At 38.9% G+C, this 20,207-nt stretch overlaps 1 pseudogene; it reads right to left on the minus strand.

The window, feature by feature from the left end:
- Positions 1-3,465: 3,465 nt before the first annotated feature.
- Positions 3,466-20,207, minus strand: part of LOC122096803 — a 156,417-nt pseudogene continuing 139,675 nt past the window's right edge.

Genomic DNA, 20,207 nt, shown 5'->3' on the forward strand with positions numbered 1-20,207 from the left:
GCTCACTTCAATCTAGATGCTGGTTTAGCTAATTAGAGCAGCCAGGTAGACTCATTGTGAGAGGGGATTCTCTTAAATTTACCAGGACTGAATGACTCCTTCCCTTTGCCCTTTTGCGCTCACATTGCATTCTCTATTCCAAAGGGTTTATGCCCTGTGAAATGATGTTTGGCAGACCATCCTTCTTGTGTCCTCGCTTAAAAACTGCAATGTTGACATAGATGACTGCTCCAGTCTTTACAGGCACTGCAGACTGTTCAACAGGAACTCCATTCCCAATTTCAGGCACTCCTGCAGGCAGCCCCTGTAGTTGGCCATAATTACTGACCATGAGACACTGTGTGGGTCATATGACATCAAAAACAAACTATCTCTCCTCAGTGGAAAGGACCTTATACTGCTATCCTAACAGCTCCAACCACTGTCAAGGTGAATGGGATCTGGTCCTGGATCCACGCTTCACCACTTAAAGTGGCCCGGCTACCAGAAGAGACAAATGGATGGTGTATAAGGACACTGAAAAGCCTCTCAAGCTAAGACTTATCTCATCATAATTTTTGATTTATGCTTCTGTGCTCTAAATGCTGTTAACTACCACTGGCAGTTTAGAATCAAAGAGACAAGGGGACAGTTTTCTTACTTCTGCTATTGTAATGTCCCTGATTGTAGCAATTTAATTTTACCAACCAACTCAACTTGTGGAATATGACAAAATGCTTCAGGCATCTTGATGTCACACCCCTTCTCCTACTATGTTCTGGTGTAATGGAAGCCTATAGTCATACATTAATCCAACCTTGGACTCTTGGATTTTGATAACAGCAGTTCCCCAATTAAATCTTTATACCAAAAGTGAAAATTTTCAGAGATTGTTATCCCACCTCTTAACCAACAGGACAGATTTTATTCCTATACTGTTAGGGGTGAGTCTGGTTACCTCTGTTGGAGGAGCAGCTTTTTCTGGAGGTGCTGTAAGACATAGTTTAAAACTAGCTCAGGAATTTGAGGAGAGGGTCGATGAGGATACTCATGCCTCTTCAGTGTCTCTGGCATGCATACAAAGACAACTGAACTCTCTAGCGGGGGTGGCCTTGCAGAATTATAGGGCACTAGACCTTCTCACAGCTTCCAAAGAGGCAACCTATGTTTTTCTAAGGGAAGAGTGCTGATACTGTGTAAATGAATCACGGCTGGAGAAGAAAACATAAAGGTTCTAGATAAACTGTGTGAAGGACTCCACCAGCACCCATCCGCTAAACTACATCTAGTATGGGCTCAAAGCCTTTTGTCCTGGTGGCTAGTATCCCTAGCCACCAGCAATTATACTATTTCTTCTACTTGTTATTACTGGTTCCTGTGTGGTTAACTCTTTGATATCACTTATAGAAAAAATAATTGGGACTGTCAAGCTGATGGCCCTTCAGGCCCAGTACAGCCTCCTGAGTCAGGAAGAAGAGTCAAGAATTTGACTCAGTTACAAAACGAAGGGGGAATGTAAGAATCCCTTAGGATAAAAGACCCCAAGACCAAGCAAGGACACTGAGTCAGGATATTAACCTCTTATGGGGAACTGAGGAATGCAATAATCTCTTGCTTGAAACTGAGGAATGAAATAACAGGAAACTGCTATTGTAAAAGTCCCTTGTTTGAAAAAAAAAAGTTGATGTTATCATATTAATAGAACTTTGCAGCTTGTACCAGCTTGTGTTTTTTGCCTTCATTAGCGTAGGCTGTGTCCATGTTTAGGGTCATAGTGTTAGCTCCCAAGTCTACACTGTGTCCCTGGCAGGACAACTTCTGTAGCACCTAACAAACTTCTTTAATCTCTAAGCCCGCTTTGATGGACTCATTCTCAGACCCTGTAAGAATTGAAATAACAGTGATTAAGTTGTCTTAGACACTAATGAGGGGAATTTGTTTTAAGGATATCTCAGGTAACCTCAAAGTAAGAATAGAGTAGGAGCAGACCTAAAATCTAGAAGTAGCCATGAACATCCATTGGCAACCTGGGAATGATTGTCTCCTGAACCCACATACCTATTTCAGCATTCTCACTGTTCGGAAAATGGAGGAAAACAGAAAAGAAATAGGCCAGACTCGATGATCAACAGGTGAGGACTGTTTATTGCCAGCAAGGTGCACAGACCTTTCAGGTTTGGAGGTTGTTCGAGGGACTATATTTTGGCTGGACTTATATAGGGCTTGTTTTCACAAGGAAGCAGAAAATGAAAAGTGGCTTATGCTCTCTTAGGCCACAAGGAGACGTCCTTGACCAGGCCCACAAGTTGAATGTTCTACTCTGGATGAAGGGCTATTGTCCCCTGGGGACCAAGTGTTATATCCTTGGCCAGGCACTGATTGGAACCTGCCTGCTGACAGGCATGGGGCCACTCCTGTTTTCTTATACCTGGTGTCTTACTTGAGCTGGAGGAATTAGGCAGGAGTGAATCTTTCACTCACCCTCAATTCAGGCTTTCACTGAGCTGGATGCAGAGCAAAACAAGCACAAAGCCACTGGTAACAACCAAAAACCAGCCCTGCTTCTATTCCCTGCAAACATTCTCCAGGAAATATTGCCACACCATGCAGAACAATTCCTACCAGATCTGCTGAGTTTCTGCTAGGCCCAAAAGTCGGGTTCCCTTTCCATTTTACTTTTCATTTTCAGTCTTTTTCTCTTGTTTGTTTTTCTATGAGATCTCTTTTATTTGTATTCATACACACACACACACACACACACACACACACACACACACACATACACACATTTGTGAAAATACCTTACAGAGAAGTTACAATTACATGAGTACATGAGCAAGGTAATGAGTACATTTCTTATTAGGGATGGTAAGAGGAAACAAAGTGGGAGGCAACAATGCTTGATAAGAAATGTACCCATTACCTTTTATTTGTATTCTGTGACAAGTGATCTGATTTTTCCCTGTTACTGCTTCCAATACATGCTGCCCTAGGTCCAATTGAACACTCTACCACAATGCCTGGACCTCTGCTGAAACAGCTTCACCTAGTCCTATAATTGAATCCCAGGAGGCTGGGAATATGTCTCAGTGATAGAATGCTTCCCTAGCATGCATGAATTCATGGGTTCGATTCCTCAGCAACACATAAGCAGAAAACACCAGAAGTGGTGCTGTGGCTCAAGTGGTACAGTGCTAGCCTTGAGTAAAATAAGTTCAGGGGCAGTGCAAAGGCCCTGAGTTCAAGCCCCAGGACTGGCACAAAAAAGGAAAAAGACTTGAACCCCAGGGCCTCCGATGTCACATTTAGAAGGCATGTTTTCTTCCTACATTGTCTGTCATGTTTATCTACAGCTTTCTCTAACAAAGGTTTTTCATTGAAACTACAGTTGCTTACATCTCAGGCTTAGGATCTGATATAGGGATTGATCTCTGGGCAACAGGGCTGGTTGAAATGCAAGACATTTCCTTAGCACAATTCAAGGGCCTACTCTACTTGTTTTAGTGTTCTGGGAAAGTTTTCTAAAGCAGTTTTGAAAGCTTTAAGAAAGAAAGCACAAAGCTCATTGCTGGTCTCATTAACTATTGGGTGAAAACTCCTGAAGAGTGGTGGGAGGTGGGGATGTCTTCCTGCTTGGCCCATAGTAGCACGGCATGCAGCTCTTCTGCAATCAAGCATATTTCTACTGATCTTATGTGGACATGCCAGCCATCCTGGTACTCTCCAGGTAACATTCCTTAGGCACCAGGAACTCCATGTAATGAAGTTCAGGGAGTTTACACAGTGCAGAGAAGAGGCAGTTGAGGGTGCAGGCTGACAGCAGATTAGCAAGGAACTTGAGCTCCTAGAGATAGTGGCAGGAACACAGGCCCAGGATCATCATGACCACATAGCTATGGGTAATAGCACACTCCACTGGGATCCACACCCGCACTATCTGGACAACCTGTTGCCGCAGCTTGAGGAAAGTAGAGGGATATAAATGAAGCAGATTGTGTCTACTGAGGTGCAACACATCCAGCTGGGCAGCATGGATACAATCTGCCAAGAAGTTCATGTCCACATGGTTCAGAGCACAATTGGCCAGGTCCAGCATTCTCAATCATGTCCTGAAGGGGCTGTAGAACATGGAGTAATCAGCACAAATCAGAGGAGTTCCATGTGAGCAACAATGGATGTGAGCAATCCATCTGCTTGTCTGTCACAGAGAACAAAGACTTGCAGGGCAAGTCTTGTTCTTACCTGACTGCATGGAGTCTGTGAAAATAGTTTTGACACATGGTGCTACATGAAATGCAAATGTCTGTGTCCATAAATATGGTTCACTGGGATGCAGCCTGGCTCCCTTGCTTTCACACAGTCTACAGCTGCTGGGCTTGCTGTGTGGTTCAGAATTAACCTGAACCAATGAAACCTTTGTCTTCATCTCACCTAAATGGCAGATTTTATCAACAACCATTTTCATATGAAAGGAGTTATGTACATGATCTTGGAGAAAACATCCACTCTGAGAGCTTGCTACAGGGGAAATGAGGCATTAGTAAGAAAAAAGAGCCATTATTCTAACAATAGAAGAATCCATTACTGTAGAGCCAGGAAGGGAAAGCCAGACATCCCCAACTGAGGCACCATATCCACAATCCAATAATTCTGATTTAGATAGTGTTGGCAGCAAGCATCAGCAAAGGGGCAGCTGGACCCTGTCTCTGACTGAGTCCCTCACTGTCTGTTTGTGCATGCCCCTCTTGATATCATAGCTGCAAATGGGTGAAACTATTAGCTAAGGCCTTATGAGAATCCTGCTTGTGGAGGAGGCCAGGCATTCCCCCAATTCCCATGAATGATCTTGGGTTAATATCTGCTCAGGAAGGCCAGGGTGATACTGCAGTCCCACCGTCAGCTAACAACAACCTCATGTCACCCAGCTGAGCCAGATTTCTATACCTGACCTGAGATAATGCCAGTCACACAGTGTTGGGAACTTTTTTTGCACCACAATAGACAACTACAGGAGTCACTATAGTTAGCTATGCCTTATAAAGCAACATTCTAGACCCATTAGTTAGCATGTTCTTTTCACAAAGACCTCTCCCTCTCCTTCCCCCTCCCGCTTTCCCTCTCTGTCCTGCTCTTCTTGCTTTCCCCCACTCTTCCTCCTATCTATGCTAGGAATTACAGCCAGGGTTTTTCATGTGCTAGTCAAACACGTAGCATCAAGGCACATTTTAGCCCTTATCTTTCTTTCTTTATTTCTTTCTTTATTCTTTCTTTCTTTCTTTCTTTCTTTCTTTCTTTCTTTCTTTCTTTCTTTCTTTCTTTCTTTCTTTCTTTCTTTCTTTCTTTCTTTCTTTCTTTCTTTCTTCCTCTGTCTCTCTGTCTCTCTCTCTCTCTTTGTCTGTCTCTTTCTCTCTTTCTTTACTTATTTTGAAGACAAAGACACCATTCAAACTCAGTATCTGATGCTTTTGCTCACTGGCTGGTACTCTAATATTTGAGCTACACCTTCAACCCCCAGACCTTGTTTTTTGAGGCAGTCTCCCTATGTTATCCAGGCTGGACTTGAACTCACTTTCCTTCTTCCTCATGCTTCTGAGTGTTGGGATTGCAAGCCTGGTTTTGATGTCTACCTTACACATTGTCTCTTTCTAACTAGAAGCATTCCCCTGAGGTCCCTCACTATTCTGGATCAATCCTGGTCCTCTAACTTCTTTATTTCTCTTTTGTGCTCTCTTATGTGCATCTCCAGAGAGCATTGAGCTTGGGGCTTTGTGAATAAGCTGTTCTTCTACCTATCACTCAGTGCCCCTACAGCCTGTGAAGCCAAGGACCAGAGTGCTTGACCCATCCCTCTTCCTTTCAGTCTCTGAGACTCTGAGAATCTGGATCTTCCCTGTCAGCATGGAGAGGGCCACACTCAGCTCTATCAGGTAAGTCATGTGACTGAGCTCTCAGGAGATGGAGCCAAGGAGGCAGTCTTCATGCTTAGAAGTTGGGACAGATGTGAAGGGTGTGTCAAAGGCCTTGATGGGGAGGATAAGTGAAGTCAGATGAGGGAATCCCACCTGGTCTAACAACTGCTGCACATGCCAGCATGTAGCCGCACATTGTGGGCCACTTCCAGCTTGCACAGCTAACCTGTCCTGGCTAGGCTTAACACCTGCAGGAGCTACCCAGGGCTCAAGCTGTCTTCCCTGAATGAGGGGCAGTGCATCTGCAGAGCAGCCATACCTACTGATTTCAGGGCCTGCACCACTATCTCAAAGTTGCCTTCAATGACAAATAAATAAATGAGGACTTCAATAGGTCACCTGACTGCACAGGGCTCTGCCTGTAGTTGGCAGCATATTCTAGCCAGGAGCTCAGTGTGGCCCCACTTTCCCAGAGCCCTTCCACAAGGGCATTGCTGTACCTGCACATCCCGGATACCCATAAGGTCAGATCTCTGCAGCTGATGAATCCTTTTAAAGAATTATTTAAGAAGGATTTTTTCCTTTGTTTTATTTAGAAAAGAATATTTTAAAGGTTCATTCCCTGGAAAACACTTGCCCAGTTTTAAATGCCAAGACAAATAGTTGGGTTCCACATGAGAGTGCCATTAAGATACTAGAACTCTATGTACTTTCCAGGGATACAATGAATTTTGGGATGACTCAATGTTTTAGGTATCCATGATTCTAATACTAGATACATTTCTACTTTCTCAAAACTTACAGAGAAGAGATTTTGATTCCAAGAGACTTTGAATAATAGTATGAAGTCTTTCATAACTCCGCATCAACACTTCATTATATGAACTTATTTTCCTAATATAATTCATGAAGCTTTATAGTTAATTATTTTCTCCAAAGTCACAAAATCATTTTTTGAAGATTTTCTAATAGGGATAAAGCTTTGCGACTGAAAGGTCAATATAATCCTTTTTGTCAACTATAATCAAGAATCTCTTGAAATTATTTTTGAATGTTAAATTCCTCCAAAGCCTATAGTTGAATGGAATCGCTTCTATCCTGAGTGTATGAATTGAGTGTGCTTGGGAAAAGTTCCATTTATCCCATTAATATGTGGAGGATATTTCACAGGGAGGAGATCCAGATAGTACCTACCCACTTTGGTCTCATCTCTGTACTCTGTGCGTTTGGACAAATTTCAATTTTGTTCACGACTCATTTAACTTCTGTAGATCCTATGATGAAGATACTCCTTGTTTTTTTTGGGGGGGGGTCTGGTTGTGGGGCCTGAACTCGGCCTGGGCACTGTACCTCAGCTCTTCAGCTCAAGGCTAGCATTCTACCACTTGAGCCACAGAGCCAATTCCGGCTTTTTTCTTTTTGCTTATGTGATGCTGAGGAATTGAACACAGGGCCTCAGGCATGCCAGGCAAGCACTCTACCCCTGAGCCAACTTCCCAGCCTGATGAAGATACTCTTAAATTTATTTTTTTTTCTAAAATATATCAGAAGCCTGTAAGTATTCCTCAATACATCTTGTATTCCCACAACTTATGCAATCCCTTCCTTTGATACAAAAGTCCTTCCTCTAATTAATATTAGCTAACTCCAATAGTATAGTATAAATAATTACTCAGGTTGAGGAGAGAAAGTTGTTCTATAAGTGAAATAAATACTTAGTTTTCTCAAATTTTATCATTTTTTAACCTCTGAAAAACTCTAGAGATCCTAACTAAAAGCAGCTTTCATTTACACACACGAGAAAAGAGGTTAATTAATCTATTATACACCAAGAACAATGATCCTCTGAGAGAAAAAACCATGGCATTTATAATTATGGCTGTTATTATTATTTTAAGAACTTTTGTATCCCTTTTTATCCAAAGAAAAAAATTAGATACTATTCTTAAACAGACCAAGTTTCATTACCAAGAAAGCTAAAAGAAAACCTAAATAATGTGAGAAAATAACTATATATTATAGATTTTTAACCTCAGAGAATATATGAAGAACTCCTTAATCAAGTAACACAAAAGGAAATTCACTTTAAAATAGTTGTGGAACTTGAACAAACATTTCTTCAAAGCAGAGAGATAAATCACCACTAAGCAACCCCAATGTTGCTAGGAAAATGCCATCAAAATCACAGGAAGATACTGCTTCATGCCTTCTACAATGATTGTGACTTTTAAAAAAATACAGAAAATGGGCTGGGAATGTGGCTTAGTTGTAGAGTGCTTGCCTAGCATGCATGAAGCCCTGGGTTCAATTCCTCAGTACCACATAAACTGAAAGAGCTGGAACTGATGCTGTTGCTAAAGTGGTAGAGCAAAAGAAGCTCAGGAAGAGTGCCCAGACCCTGAGTTCAAGCCCCAGGACTAGGAGAAAAGAGGAGGAGTTGAACTCTTTTGGCACAGCTAAGCTAATGAGAATGTAGAATGTTACAACCACATAGAAAACAGGTTGGTGAATCTTCAAAGAGTCTAACATAGAATTACAATATGACTCAACAATTCTATTTGTAAAGATACAAACAAACAATGGACAATAGAACTTACATGGATGCCAGTTTTCATTATAGCCTTATTTATAAATACTGGATAGAAACCTTCCTAATGTTCATTTATAGATGAATGAATAAACAAAATATGGCATCTCATAGTGTGGAAATTAATGTGCCACAAGAAATAAATGACACTCTGTACATGCTGTAACATGGACTGCACCAACCTTGAAAAACATTATAAAACTAAGTATTTCAAACCAGACACAAAAGCATAGCTCATGTAGGATTGTACTTATAAGAAATATCTAGAATATACAACAGAAACTGATAGCAGATTAGAGATTGTCCATAGTTAGAGGGAGGAAGAGATGAGTGACAATTTATCGATTAATGACGATACAGTTTCTGTTGGGTCTTCGCCCGTCCCACGAAAGACGGACGGGGTCTGAGGAAAGGTAAGTGCGGAGCTCACCTGTTCCCCAGCCTCCCTCAGCCCTGGAGACAATCAGACACTGGGGGGAGCCAAATCCAGCAGGTAGAAAACTCATTTATTAACAGAGAGCAGCCCTTTTTAAAGCCAAAAAGGGCGGGTGGCATGGCAAGGGAGGAAGAAGAACCAATCACTGTCAAGGTCATACCCTATCATGCACCTCGGCCTTCACGGACTGGTTAGGCACTGATCGGAAGGTCAATTGGGCTCTGCCCACTCTACTCTCTCCCAGCGCCATTTTTGCTGCCCATGTGCTCTACAGTTTCTGTTTGAAGCAATAAAAAATTTAAATACTGGTTATGGTTGCACAACACTATGAATATGAGCAATGTAACTTAAACACTTATATATTGGAAATTTGGTTATTTATAATTCACCACAATTTAAAATGTCAAAACATGAAAATTAGTATTAAAGATGTGTTTCATGGGCTGATAAAAACCAAAATGACAGCTCAACATGAGTGGCTCATGCTTGTAATCCTTGCTACTCAGGAGCCTGTGACCTGAGGATTACAATTTGCAGCTAATCCAGTCAGGACTTTTATCTCCAATTATATACAAAAAAAAAAAAAAACTAGAATTGTAGCTGTGACTCACATGGTAGGGAGCCAGCCTTGTGTGAAAAGGGCTAAGGGACTTGAGCTCAAGCCCCAGTACTAGCACAAAAGAACAAAAAAAAAAACCCCAAATGATAATGGTTGTTCTCAGCACTCAAGAAACCTACTAATTTTTTGTTCTTTATCAATGTTTCCCTAATGTTAGGATATGAAAACCACATCCAGGAACATTTAAAAATTCATCTTTCCTCAGCGTTTCCATAAATGCATGGCAAATCCCAGAATTGCTATACTGATGTCTATTACAGGCTTGTGACATCATGATTTCAAAACCGCACACGAGGGGCTAGGAATGCAGCTCAGTGGTAGTGTTCTTGTGAAGTGTGCACAAGATCCTGTGCTCCATCCCCACTACTTCTATGAAAAAACTCCAAATCACAACACACATACTCATAAACAAAAGTATTGTTTTAACTGATCATTTCCTATAAGAATGGCTTCTATTATTTCTTTGACTAATGTTTAGCAAATCTGTGGCTCCTAAGAGAGACACAATTTACATTAATAGAGTTAACTGAAGTGATAATTTATGTGGAAGTTAGAAATTTCTCATAAACTCTAACGGAGAGCATTACATTTCAAGTGGTAATAGGGAATTTCTTTTGTCTTGCAGAAACCAGTAACATTTAGAGGCACATCAAAGACCTTTTAAAAGAGAGTATGGGAAAGAATAACATGACCATTTAGGAATGCTTCAATTTCTTTTTGAGACCATAAAATAATAATAATAATCAGAACCAATATTTTCTGGATTTTGAAGATTCTGTGCATTAGCACAATGAAAATATGAAGTTTTTATAAAATTTAAAACTCTTCATTCTAACAGATCACATACAGTTGGATTTAAAAGTTTCTCTTTCTTATTTGGCAAAAGAAAATGTTACATTTTGTCTGGCTTGCCCCACAGGATAAAAAAGAGCAAGAAAATCCAAGTATTCCAGCTGGCTGCTGGTGGCTCACACATGTTATCTTAGCTGAGGATGAGATCTGAGGATTGCAGTTGAAAGGCCAGGAAGAAAACTTCCTGAGAAATTTATCTCCAATTAACCACCAAAGAAAGCCAGAAATAGGGCTGTGGCTTACGTGGTAAAGTACTAGCCTTGAGCAGAAATGTTCAAGTACAGGACCCTAGCCCTGAGTTCATTCCCCAGGATTAGCAAAAACCCAACGAAACCAAACAAAAAATACCACCCAAGAGAAAACCCCCAAATATCCCCTTTATTCCAATCTTGCTTTCTCAGATATTAGTCAGCACTTGCCTGATAAATCCTGCCCCATATTGGTGAGCATTTTCCCCCTAGGAAAACTTGATCATTCTCCATCATGTAAAGTCTGAAGTGGATGAGAAAGAGAGGTGTTTGAGGCTTAAGCACTAATATTTCTTTTAGTATCTTTTTTCCAGTAGAAGGACAAATTGATGAAGTCTGTTATTACAATATCTCGAAGCTGGGATTCAGCTGAGCTGCATTCCTGAGTTCATAGAAGAAGTTACGTTATGCTGCTCAGTTCTACAAGAAGAGGTCCATGTTTTTATTTTCCATGCTACTTCAACACTTCAACCCTTGACATTCAGATAGACCCCACACACACACATGCCTTAAAGGGCTTCTCTTCCACATTTTGCAAAAGATAACGTTGAGCATGTTAGGTTTAGGTATCCATTTCTGTTGTTGCCAGGGGTCAGCCTCGGATCACAATCCTCTACATACTCATCCTTCATAGATCAAATTATAATGTGTACCATTATCCCTGCTTGTTAGTTGATCTGGAAACTCACATTTTACCCAAGCTGGCTTCAAAATGCAATATTCTATACTACTTTCCAAAGTGGTTGAACAAGTTTATACTTCCACCAACAATGCAGTAAGGTTCCCTTCTGTCCACATCCCATTCAGCATCTGTTGTTAATAGAGTTCTTAATTATAGCCAATCTAACTGGGGTGAGGTGGAATCTCTATGTTGTTTTGATTTGCATTTCTTTTATGGCTAGGGAGGTTGAGCATTTATTTCTTCATTGGCCATCCTTCTTTCCTCTTCCGAGAAATTTCTCTTTAATTCTTTAGCCCACTTATTTATTGGGCAGTTGTTTCTTTGAGGATTTGTTGTTGGGGGATTTAATTGAATTCCAGGTATATTGTAGATATGAGACACTTGTCCGTTGTATGGCTAGTGAAGATGTTCTCCCAATCAGTGGACTTCCTATTGATCTTGCCAGCTATGACCTTTGTCTTGCAGAAACTCTGCAATTTCATGCACTCCCATTTGTCCAACCTTTCTTTGATTTGTTGTGTTTCTGGATCTCTTTTACAAAAATTTCTGCCTGTGCCAAGGAGGCCTAGGCTTTCTCCTTTTTTATCTTGTAATGTTTTCAGGGTGTCTGCTTTGACACCCAGGTCTTTGATCCATTTGGAGTTGATTCTGGTACAGGGTGATATATAAGGATCTAGCTTTAGTTTTCTATAAGTGATTAACGAATTTTGCCAGCACCATTTACTGAAGAGGCTGTCTTTCCTCTATTCTATTTTTTTAGCTCCCTTATCGAAGATTAGATGGCTATAGGTCATTTCTGGGTTCTCAATTCTATCCCATTAGTCCTGAAGTCTGTTCTTGTGCCAGTACCAAGCTGGTATCATTACTATGGCTTGGTAGTAAAGTTTGAAATTTGGTATTGATATTCCTCCAGCACTATTCTTTCTGTTAAGGATCGTGTTTGCTATTCGGGGTATTTTATTATTCCATATCAGCTACTTTGGAAAGTAGTATGGAGGTTCCTCAGAAGACTCCATATAGAGCTCCCCTATGACCCAGCAATACCACTTTTGGGCATTTACCCAAATGATCACAAACAAGGCCACACTAAAGCTACCATCACGACTACGTTTATTGCAGCATTATTTACCATAGCTAAGATATGGAACCAACTCAGCTGCCCCTTCATAGATGAATGGATCAAGAAAATGTGCTATATATACACAATGAAATTCTCTGCTTCCATCAGAAAGAATGGCCTTGCCCCATTTGTTAAGAAATGGAAAGGTTGGTACAAATTATATTAAGTGAAGTAAGTCAGACCCAAAGAAACATAGGTCCCATGGTTTCCCTTATTTGCAATAACCAGTATATGTCTGAGACAAGCAAAAACGGTCAGATAAATTGATGTTAGGCAAAATGAACCCTAAGATAAGGACTCAAATGTTTTTTTTTCTTTCTTGTGATTCTTTCTTTTTTTGGGGGGGGGGTCCGGTTGTGGGGCCTGAATTCTGGGCCTGGGCACTGTCCCTCAGCTCTTCAGCTCAGGGTTAGTGCTCTATCACTTGAGCCACAGCACCGTTTCTGGCTTTTTTCTTTTCGCTTATGTGGTGCTGGGGAATAGAACCCAGGACCTCATGCATGCAAGCAAGTGATCTACCACTGAGCCACTTTCCCAGCCCCTTTCTTGTGATTTTTTCTAACATATTTATAAGATGATTTCTTTCTTGCTTTGTATGTCCCTCCCCCACAGTATAACCACTGTTTTCACTGTATTTGATGTTGGTATAATTTGTGGAGGGGAAGGGAATAAACAAATTGTTTAAATAGGTATACATGTGGATCCATTACAACAATGAGATGTACAAGACGTTATGTCGAAAAACGAACTTTACAACTTTAGTGTGGGACGGAGGGCGCATGTGGGGGAAGGGATGGGAACAAAGAAGGAGGCAACAATGCTTGATAAGAAATGTACTCATTACCTTGCTCATGTAATTGTAACCTCTCTATACGGTACTTTCACAATTAAAAAATGCAATCTTCCCTATCTCCACCTCCAGAATAGCTAGGATTATAAATATGCCACCGTGTTCAATGTAAAATTAACTCATTTTTTTGTTTGACTGAGGTTTGAACTCAGGGTGGCATTCTACCACTTCATCCATACACCAGCTCTTATCAAGTTTTTTATCTTTAGTTTATGAATCACTTAATTCACTTCAAGTATCAATTTCATTTTAATTTTAGGAATTATAGTTTATTTTTGTTTTCCTTAAAATATTTGTGACAAGGAAGGAATGTTCTGTTTGAAAAATAAAGATAGTTACCCTTTAAAATATTTACTCTATATTGAAGCTCTTGGAAGCCAAGATATGGCTCAAGTGACAGAGCACCATCCTTGAGTAAAAACCAAGCAAGCATGTGAACAAGCCCCATTTTACCGCACACACACACACACACACACACACACACACACACACACACACACACAATAAAACACTTGGCATGAAATTTTAAGCTTTACAGGTATTAATAATTTTACTTCTCACAAAAATGATTGTGTTAACTAATACCTATAGTAGCACACGAAAAGTCACTAGAATTATATATACTATTTTATTTTCCAGATGAGAAAACTGAGTCATGGGAAAGGTCAGATGATATTTTGGAAGAGGAAGCCAGGAATTCTGTTTTAGAACCCACAGGACTTAACACACCATTTACACTATAATACTGTTTGATTTAGTGTATTAAAAATCCCCTTCTGTACATTGTTTTTACCACACCTCTGATGGACTTCCCGCTCATTGTATTGATTAAAATTTGACCACTTTCATTAACTCACTAAACATTTTTCCAGAGCTGCCCAGGCTTCTGAAAACACTAAGCTAAGAGATAATTTTGAGGGTCAAGTGACTTAAATCTGCAGAGATAGGTTTGTACGAATCTAATGAAGGTTAAGCTTATCCTCTTGGGAGCCCTTCAAGATCCTGGAAGTGGAAAAAGCTGTGGTCACCCAGTCAAAAATTTTGATACATTTTGAGACATATAAATTCAAATGGATAGAACTAGTATATTTTTTAACCCAATATCTCCTGTGTCATTTGGCATGCTTTCTTCCCTTTTTAATTATTTTTAGATAGTTGTACAAAGGAGTTTCAACTAAATGAGTCCCTTTACATGTACAGTGCATTTTGATCAGTTACTGCTTCCATCGTTCTCTCCTCCACCTATCCATTTCCTTGCCTATTTTCTAGTATGTCTGAGTTCCATTTCCACATCTGCACATTGACTATTATGACTATATTTGCCTACCATTCATCCCTCTATTTGTCTACTCACTTCTGCTTATTTCCCATCCCTCTCACTCATGTTTCAGCTCCTTAGTATTCTTTTTGTTAAACTATTGTTCAAAGTTGTACTAATTTATATTCCCACCAACAATTAAGGTTCCTTCTCCCCTCCTACTCCATTCTTGCCAGCATTTGTTGCTGTTTGTATTCTTGATGATGGCCATTATGTCTAGAATGAGATGGAATCTTGATTCTGTTTTGATTTGCATTTCTTTTTTGGCTAGAGGTCTTCTACAGGTTGTATTTTTAGGTTAGTAACCATGTCCTTTGCTGTGCAGAAGCTTTTTAGCTTGATACAATCCTATTTGCCAAGTCTCTTTTCTATTTTCTAAGTTCCTGGAGTTATATTTAGGGAGTTTCTGCCTATGTCAATACATTCTAATGTTTACTCTTTCCTGTAGTAAAGTTTCAATTCTTATATTGAGGTTTTTGATCCACTCTGAATTGATATTAATTTAAGGTGTGAGAGAGGTCATATATATGGACATTTGGTTTTCCCAGCACCATTTGTTGAAGAGGCTGTGTTTTCCCACCATACATTTTATCAGATAGCTGTGGGTTCTTGTATTCATTTCTTCGCCTTCTAGTCTGTTCCACTTCAGGTCTGTCATACTTTCTAGAGTGGCTAGGACTATTTTGAGATTAACTAAGGAGAATGTGAGTTGGAATTCATTTAGTTTGATTTTACAGAAGTCTCTTATAATCACATATTGAATACTTTATTTACTGATAGTCATTGTACTGTAGCAATAATTTTCATGGCACATTTTTAGTAGAAACATTGAGTAAAGCTGTTTAATTGTTTAATCATTTGTTAATGAAGAGGAATTCATCACATAGATTGCCAGAATATTTTGGTTCTCTTTCTGATTTATATATATACACTTAAAATTGATGAAAGCAACATAATTGTTAGACACACAGGTTAATGAGCGTCTAAGTAAGTTGAAAATGATTTAAGGTTAGTCTCTGGACAGGAAAAAAATAAAAGGATCTGAGAATATAGAACTCACCTAGAAAAAACTTCTGAGAGAGGATTTCACAAACAAGACAATTCAAAACTGAAAATATGGAAGAATGAAAATATAGTCAATTATATTGTATGAAAGTACGAACTATTTTTTATAAAATATATTAATAAAAAATTATCATTTTACAAAGGATTTATAGTATAACCTAAAATAGTAAAATACCTTTTCATTTCAAAGAATGAAAAAAAGACACCAAAGGAATATGGGATAACTGCAAAAGACGCTACATATGGATGATGGGAATATCATAAGGAGTAAAGGAAAAGAAATAGAAAAAGTATTTGAAATAATAATGACAGAACTTTCCCCAAATTAATGTCAGGTATGAGCTACACTTTCAGGAGAAACTCTGGAAACAGCAAGTTACCAGAATGAATTCTACAAACAACAATAAAGGCCCCCAAAAGAAGAAAAAATCCTCACACAAACAGTTATATGTGGTATGCTGTAATAGTTCATGGTTATAAATTAAAAATAGCCAAAAGGTCTAAGCATCTTGCAGAACTGTAGTACAATGACAGGTGATGACAAGTCCGTGGACACTTTCCTGATGTCTATGACAATCAGAGGGAACCCTTCCTTGACCCCATGAGAGCAGAACTTTCTAGAGGATTACGAGGTTCCTATGACAATGAGTCTGAAATACCTTATTTTCCCTGATGACAAAGTCATTACACTACTTATAAGCTATATGAATCTTAAAAATGAAGCTTAATCTTGCAAAATCTGCTTAAAGTGCATTTATGAAAGAAAGAACTGATAACTCAATATAAGAATAAGAAAATGGGAAGCATTCCTAAACTCTGAAAATGGAATTCTCAAAGTTAGTCAGCTGACTACTGACCATATACATGCCCTGGACCTGCTTCTATTTTCTACATTGTAACACTGCTAGTGGTTCATACCTGTAATTATAGCTACTCAAGAGGCTGAGATCCTAGGATGGCAGGTCAAAGAAGTCAGACTGGGCAGAAAAATACCAGAAAATCTTATCTCCAATTAACCAGCAAATAGCCAGAGGTATGTCTCAAGTGGTAGCGTACTAGCCTCAAATCTCAAATAAATAGAGAGAGAATCCAAGGCCCCGAGTTCAAGTCTCAATTCTGGCACACAGAAAAACAAACTAAAAGAATACTGCTATGGAGGGGAGGGGAGCATAAAAATATAAAAAATAAAAAAGAATACTGCTAAAGGAAAGTTTTTGATTATTAGAAGGGGCTGAAGATTTATAATTTTATATTATATACGTATATAATATGTGCAGCTATAATTTAAAATATATAATCAATTTATACATGTAAGAGAGTCCAATCATGATATACATTATCTAATATGTTTTTCCTTTTTTTTACTTTATTTATTGTGTAAATACTGTACAGAGGGGTTATAATATATTTTTCTATGGACGAACAAAGACAAGAATTTCTTTTTTAGAAGCCAAACAAGTAAGAATATGAAGTGAAATACTTAAACTCTACTAAAAACAAAAATCACTAACCTGGAATTCTGAACCCATGAAATTATTCTTCATCAGTCAGATAAATATAATTGACATCTACATTAGAAGGGATTGTATTCAAGTTCACACATGAAAAAAAAAAGGTCACACATGAGCTTTCATTGAGACAGAGAAAATTCCAGGTCAGAAGATAAATGAAAACAATAGAAATAATATAATACCTGTTCTTGGACCAAATAGAATTAAACTTGAAATCCATAATATAAATTAATAATAGAAAGATACTTAAAGATTAAACACAGCTAGGTGTCCAGGGTACATATCTGTTGTCTTAGCTATGTGAAAGGCTGAGAGTAGGCAGATTGATGTTCCAGGCCAGCCGGGGTGGAAAACAAAAGTCTTCAAAACTTCATTTAATGGAATGAAGATGGTATACACCAGTCATCTCAGCTATGATGAAAATCCATATGGGAAGGGGGTGAGACACATCTCAGAAGTATATAACCAATGCTAAAAAGACTGGAGATATGGATCAGCAGTATGACACCTGACTAGCAAATGTGAGGGCCTGAGTCAAACTCCAGTGTCACCTAAACAAAGAAACGAACAAATATATCTCAAACTGTGAAATGCATCAGAAGTAGTGCTTTGAAAGAAACTTCTAGCACTGAATGCATACAGTAGGAGGTAGATCTCAAGTTATTAAACCAAGTTTCTATTTTAGTTAACTAGAAAAATTCCTGAGTTCAATCTCTAATAACACTACCACCACCCAGAAAAAATAAATGAAACTTGTAGAAAATCCATACACCGAAACCTGCAATGATAAATTCAAAAGTAATTCTTTGAAAAGATCAAGAAAATCAGTAAGATACTACTTAAGACGAGGATAAGATATATTAACAATATGAGAAATAAAAGAGATCTCTGATGATTTCAATGATGTTAAAGGATAATAGAGATAACAAAGGAATATAGGAATATTGTGAACAATCCTATGCCACAAATTTGATAATCTAAATGTAATAGACCAATTTCTTCAAAAATATCTGTCAAAACTTACACAAGAAGAAAATCAAGCAGGATAAGTCGGAATCAATTGAAAAAAAGTGAATAGCTAGGATTACAGGTGTGAGAACCAGAACCTGTCCATCTTAATGTATTTTTAATGACTTCAAGTCTATCAAGTTATCACAAAGACTGTGAAATCTTATTACTTATTTATCCTTTTTATACTAGGTGCTATTCTAGTTATTTTTCCATGTATTATTAACCTGTGTGATAGTTACATTAGGCTTTGGGGTCGGTATAACTACAAATTTTCCAGAAAGAAATGGATGCAAAGTAAATTGTTCAAATCTATGAGGCGGGTTAAATGGCAGACCGGGGGTTCAAACCAGAATTTGGTGCTTGTGCCTTAATGCAGTGTACTCCTCTCTGTGCCACTTCTGTGAGATAGGATGCATTTATAATTCCCTACCTGGATTTCTATTTCACTTTGAATTCTATAGCATTTGCTATGGGTTCCATAGCTTTGTTTTTATTTCCTCTGCTGTAATTTTAGGTCTTAGAAAGGGCAGTGATTATTTTTTTACTCTGTCCTATTGTTTCAGACTTTTAGACTATATATGGACCCAGCATTATGAAGCAATTTTCCACTGGTCTAGATAATTTAGCACACACTGTAAACTCTGAAAGCTTCAATTGGGAGATATGTCCAATTACTTTCCAATCTATTTTTATGTAATAATCAATTTTGAAAGCAAAACCCATATTCTGTTTGTAGGATTTGCATTTTGCTTAAAATAAAGTCCAATTTCTGAGATTCTCTAATAACCATTGTCGATTATCCAAAACCTTATCAAGTCAAATACTTGTCTCACTTCTTCGTCTACCAAAAAGAAACCTGGAGTTCCCCAATCTTAATATTTTGTGCCATTTCGAGCATAATAATGTAACAGGTCCGAAGGCCCTTTGTCTGAGGGGCACTATCATTTGGGCTCAGAGATTAACCAAAAGCAGTATAAAAGCTTGGCATCTCAGATTCCACTTTATATCCACCTACCAGACCAATGACTTACTGTATCCAGGTTCCAGCTGAGAAAACCTGAGATGATGAACTGCCTGGCTCTCTAAGAGTACTGCCTTCCACCTCTCACCACATGAACACGTGTGTGACTGGTACTTTAAAATTATACATTTGTTGTTGGATGCTGGTGTCTCACACCTGTAATCCTAGCTACTCAGCAGGCTGAGACCTGAAGATCCTGATTCAAAGCCAGCCAAGGCAGGAAAGTCAGTGATATTTATCTCCAATTAGGTACCCCTGAAAAGCCCAAAGTGGAGCTGTGGCACAAGTGGTAGAGTGCTAGCTTGACTAAAAAAGCTAAAGGAGAGCATCCAGGCCCTGAGTTCAAGCCCTAAGAGTAGAACAAAAAACAAAACAACAAAAACAAAAAAATATGCATTTCTCTCCTGCCACTGCTTTTTCCTCCTCTATAAAGCTAAAGAAAATGTGTACTCAACTTGGGAGGGGGAAGGAAGGAGCTGGGGAGGTGGGGAGGGAAGGTATGGTAGAGGAAAAACAAAGGAGGAGGAAACAATGTTGGAAAGGAAATGTATTCATTACCTTAATCATGTAACTGTCCCGCTGTATTCTATTTTTACAATAAAAAACATAAAAAAGAAGAAAATATATGCTCAGACTGGACCTATGGAACCAGGAGTATATTCCTGGACCGTGTAACAATGGGTTTCATCTATCAAAGTTAATGGACGTATCTTTGATGCTTATATTCATAAGCCATGTATTTTGGCATTTTGAATTTATGACTACATTTTTTGCTAGCTTTGAGACTTGAACTCAGAGCCTTGCACTCTTGCTTGGATTCTTCTCTCAAGGCTGGTGATCTCCCACTTGAACCACAGCTCCACTTCTGACTTCTTGTGGGTTAATTGGAGATAAGAGTCTCTTGGATTTGCCTACCTAGGCTCACTTTGAACTGTGATCCTCAGATCGCAGCTTCCTGAGCAGCTTAGAATACAGGTCTGAGCCGCTGGCACCCTCCTA

This window comes from Dipodomys spectabilis, unplaced genomic scaffold (assembly GCF_019054845.1).
Source record: "Dipodomys spectabilis isolate Male_0828 unplaced genomic scaffold, ASM1905484v1 ptg000391l, whole genome shotgun sequence".
NCBI classification, from domain to species: Eukaryota; Metazoa; Chordata; class Mammalia; order Rodentia; family Heteromyidae; genus Dipodomys; species Dipodomys spectabilis.